Source organism: Ostrea edulis, chromosome 2, assembly GCF_947568905.1.
Source record: "Ostrea edulis chromosome 2, xbOstEdul1.1, whole genome shotgun sequence".
Classification (NCBI taxonomy): domain Eukaryota; kingdom Metazoa; phylum Mollusca; class Bivalvia; order Ostreida; family Ostreidae; genus Ostrea; species Ostrea edulis.
Genome location: NC_079165.1, coordinates 102,435,938 through 102,441,467, shown reverse-complemented (window position 1 = coordinate 102,441,467; position 5,530 = coordinate 102,435,938).

The window sequence follows — 5,530 nt, the reverse complement described above, 5'->3', positions numbered from 1 at the left end:
TGACAGTTGATTATGCTGTATGTATTTTCCAAATTATCTAAATTCATCAATGAAATCCAACAAAAAATCACTTTTTGGCAAAGTGCCAAATTATAATACATTGGTACAGCGGTCAGTAACACACTCTTTACCATAGGTGGATATAGGTATCATAAATAAGGAGGGAATTTTATGGGGAATCGAGATTTATGGAGAAAATTAGTTGTCTTTTTCAATTTTTTATATACCACAAGGACAAAACATGGGGAAAACGGGCTGAATTTTGCAGTTCAATTAGCCCTCATAGACTGCTGTCGGTTTCCATGGCAACGGATGGTAGAAATTCGGTGGTGGGGTTGAAATTATGTAAGATGGTGCAAGTAAAGTTAATACTGTGAAAATCAAAGAAATCTGTGACATTGAGTGGCCAGACCCTATCTGATTTCTTTGATTTTTACATAGAATTGATCTTAATGTTTCTTATATCATTTTTTCGTCTCAATGAGGCGAACCAGGTGATATCAAGTTCATATTTCTAGCTTGATAAATATAATGATGAGCCCCCAAAAGCATTTTCAGTCAGTCTAAGTCCCAAATCAGGTTATCTGGGGTCAAAATCTTTATTATTCATGTTACATAAAATATTTCTTTTTGTCTCCTCCAGACGAAAAAAAACCTATATAAAGTTGTTTTGAATATCTTGAATAATAAAGTTTTAGGACATGAATATGTCTTTCTTATCTACCCTGCTAAAAGAGACCTATTCTCAATAGGAAGTTAAACTATTTTAGGGTGGAATATTTTCATTTATTGAGGTATGATATTGAGCTTGATATCATTCTTTTCGTCTCAAAAAGCCGAGAAAGACTATGGTAACAAAATATTTTTTGGATGACAAATACATAACTGAGGGCTAACCCTAATTTTAAACCTCGCAGAGCTAGGGTTATGGCCCGTGCCTAAAGTTGGGGGTACCTATTGGTCGTAAAAAAAATAGTTGATTACATCTTCTTTTTCGCCTCATTGAGACGAAGAAAATAGTATAAAGTACAATGTCATAGCTCAATAAATAAAAATTTTGTCTTTCAAAAATCTACTAAGTCATAAGCCTAATACTCTTATAAGGAAATTAGTAGATTATTGAAAGCTATATTTACATTTATTGAGCTATGATATTGAGTTTGATATCATTCTCTTCGTCTCGAAAAGACCAGAAAGAATATGTAATCAAACTAATTGTAGAATGGATAATGAAAATTTTATGCCCCAAACCTTTTCAATTTGGACTTAAGTTATTTTACAGCAAGTGATAAAAAATGCTTTTTGGGGCTGATTTCCTTATTTATTGTCACACCTTAATGTTTTTTATATCATTTTTTTTTCGTCTCAATGAGGCGAACCAGGTGATACCAAGTTCATATTTCTAGCTTGATAAATAAAATGATGAGCCCCCAAAAGCATTTTCAGTCATTCGTCGGAAAAAGTCTAAGTACCAAATCAGGTTATCTGGGGTCAACATTTTTATTATTCATGTTACATAAAATATGATTATATATTCCTTCTCGTCTCCTCAAGACGAAAAAAATGTTGTAAAGATCTTTTAAATATCCTGAATAATAAAGTTTTAGGACATGAATATGTCTTTCTTATCTACCCTCCTAAAAGGGACATAATCTCAATAGGAATGTAAAGTATTTCAGGTGGAAATATTTTATTTCTTGAGCTATGACATTGTGCTTTATATCATTTTCGTCGTCTTAAAAAGACGAGAAAGAATATGTAATTAAAATAAATGTAGGGTGGATAATGAAAATTTTATGCCCTAAACGTTTTACAATTTGGACTTAGTCATTTTACAGCGAGTGATAAAAAATGCTTTTTGGGGCTAATTTCCTTATTTATTGTCACACCTTAATGTTCCTTTTATCATCTTTTTCGTCTCAATGAGGCGAAACAGTTGATATCAAGTTCATATTTCTAGCTTGATAAATAAGATGATGAGTCCCAAAAAGCATTTTAAGTTAATTGCCGAAAAAAGTCTAAGTCCAAAATCGAGTTTTCAAGGGTAGAATTTTCAATATTCAAGCTACAGCAAATCTAATTACATATTCATTCTCATCTTTTCAAGACGAAAAAGATAGTATAAAGATCTATTACATAACTTGCAAAATAGAGTTTTTTGACTTTAATAGGATATTTCTTATTTCACCTGTTAATGCCAAAGTATATGCATAGATATTTGATATTTTGATAAAAAAAAAAGTCCCCCACACCAGCGTACTGGTGCAGAGGACAAGTTATTGGGAGAAAAACCATCTTTAACAGGAGACTTAGTAATATATAGAAGTTCCTATTTGAGCTATATGTGCATTCCGGAGGCTAAAGTCCAAAATCAATTATGGCCACCTAACATTAATATTTTTCAAGCTACCCCAAATCTGATTGCATATTATTTGGGGTTTTTTTGAGACGAACAAATTGATATGAAGAACTTTGATGTACTCCAATAAATAAAGAAAAAAAAATTGAGGCAGATCTCAGCCACGCTCAATGAATTATATAGGAAATGCACAGTTTTTCGGATGTGAAATTTTTATTACGTACTCAATCTTCAAGTACCTTATATCATCTTTTTCGTCTCATTGAGACGAAGAGAATGATATCAACTTCTTGGAGGTAGATCTATGTATAAGAGAACCACAGCCCCAAAACGTGTAATTTTCCCTCGTCGAAAAAACTCGAAGTCCAAAACGACAAGTTTATGGGGGGTGAAATTTTTATTTATTATCTTAATTAACGCTGCGAGCTCGACATAAAAGACACCACAGAGTCGTCCACTTCTGCTTCATACTTAGATATTTTATTGGAAATAGATATTAACGGCAAACTAACAACTCAACTTAATGACAAACGGGATGATTTCAGCTTCCCCATCGTCAGCTTCCCATATTTATGTAGCAATGTTCCATTATCACCTGCATATGGTGTTGATATCTCTCAACTGATTCGATACGCAAGAGCTTGTTCAGCGTATAGTCAGTTTTTAAATCGAGGCAAGCTACTAACAAACAAGTTGATCGTACAGGGGTTTCAACAGTCTCGTTCAAAGTCAGCATATCGCAAATTCTACGGTCGTTATAACGATCTAGTTTGCCAATACAACCTATCATTGGGTCAAATACTGTCTGATTTGTTTCATACCGATTGTTAGACCGTTCGTGGTACACTGATTTTGACTACGGATAACTCCGTTTACCTGATCAAGATATAGGACTCACGGCGGATGTGACGGGTCGACAGGGGATGCTTACTCCCCCTATGCACCTGATCCCACCTCTGGTGTGTCCAGGGGTCCGTGTTTGCCCAACTATCTATTTTGTATTGCTTATCAATATGAGATTTATCAGATTGATCACTGCTTGTTATCTTCACCTTTCAAACAGTAACCCTACGACATTCAACACGTCCTAAGCTCTACCAACTGTACTAATTCCTCACCACGTGCTCGAGTTCCTAAGACTGTTTATCTAAATATTCTTTTAAAATTCATTGTTTCGAAGAATAATTCAGATGTAGGGTTACATGTAAAGGTGAAGACAACGCTCATAATTCCTATAAAGAATACAAAATTCAGAGTAGCACAAACACGGGCTCCTGGACAAACCAGACATCAGAGGTGGGATCAGGTGCCTGGAGGTGTAAGCATTCCTTGTCGCACCCGCCGTGAGCTCTATGTCTTGATCAGGTAAACGATGAAAAACTTGCATAAGTCTTCTAAATTATCTTTACCTTTCTGGTTGCGGTAGCGTAGTGGTTGAGGCGCTCGCTTTGCTTTTGAGGGGCCTCGATTTCTAAACTTTGACTTAAGTCTGAGCTCCTATTTAAATTTGGAATGGTCGATTAAAAGAAAACTCAAACTTAAGATTGAGATATTTTCGAGAAATCCTAGCCAGGGTTCGATTTTCGATCCCCAAGCCCGTGTAAACCCAAGACGGTTATCAACTGTTAATTCACTATATTTACAAGCCCGTGTAAACCCAAGACGGGTATCGACTGTTAATTCGCTATATTTACATGAATTTTTGTAGATTTGTACTTCATTTTGGAGATGGTGTAAATGGCGTTGACAGAGCCTTTACAAGAGTAGACACCAATTTTCAATCGATTTTGACGATAATACTCTTGAGAAAAAATTACTGTAAATGCATTACATTTGGCTGTGTATTCTATTTAGCGCCTTTGGCGGAACGCAGCTTCCACTAAATCAAGTACATCGCTAAATGCCATCCGTAAATCTAGATGTTTAAAGTAATTCAGGAATGCGCTAAATCAAATCTACGCTAACTTGTTGAAAAAACGATTCCCGCCAAATATCGTACACGCCAAATGTAATACGTTTACTATAGGATTAAACATTCTTTTTGAATTTATCGATGTGTAAACTCCGGACATTTTACTCACAAACTGAATAAAAGTGCGAAGCACTTTTATGTCAAGTTTGAGAGTTAAATGTCCCGAGTTTACACATCGATAAATTCTTCAAAAAGAATGTTTGATTCTTATAATTTCAATGCATTCACTTCATTAACAATTGCAAAAATTTTAATAGTTTCCCCGCACTATGTTATTTGTTTTCAGGCGTGTATGAATACATCACGTTTTCGGATTTATTGATGTATAAACTCTTGTTCAGCTTTATTTTTGTCCAATCAAAACAATTGTAATAAATAACATTGGAATTGTAGTATATTAGGGGCTTTTTTTAATTCGTGTGACAAAATCTATAAGTGTATTCGTAAAGATTTTGTATAAATCATGATTCGAAGCGCATCAAATGATGAACAGGAACTTTTGTAAAAAACCAAACCAAAAAACAAAAACAAAAACAAAAAAAAACAACAACAAGAATAACAGACAGTGATCACTCTCATAAAGCACGCATTGAGAGTAGGGCAAACATGGACCCATGGATACACTACAGGTGGGATTAAGTGCCTAGGAGTAAGCATCTCCTTTGACCAATTATATCCACCGCGTGCCTTATATCTTGATCAGATAAACGGAGTACTCGTTAAGAGGTCTGCAAACTTTTTATTAAAAAATATACCTTTTTTTAGGATAAATTATGCACAACATCGAGATACGTATCATTTAAGTTAAATTCATGGAGTTTTGACTCCTTTGCCTCATTTGAACATGATTGATCACTTTTCTCTATATTCATAGTATCTTGATACTCCTCCAAGTGGTCAGATTGATCTGAGCTACCCCCGTCCTGGTCACTATTTGCAGGATCGGACGCATGTATCATAGGCTCTATAACCTCTATATATGAGTGAGTCGGTCTTCGTGATTCTGGTTTTATATATCCTCCATTATTTCCTGATAAGGAACTATTGTCGAATTCGTGATGAAAGTAGGTCGACTTTACTTCCTTGTTTAATTCAGACACAATCTCTTGATAATTGGAAACCTGAGATTGTGCAATTTCCTCGGTTATGATATTGTACCAATTTGCAGATACTTCTGCCTGATCTACAATGTCATTTAT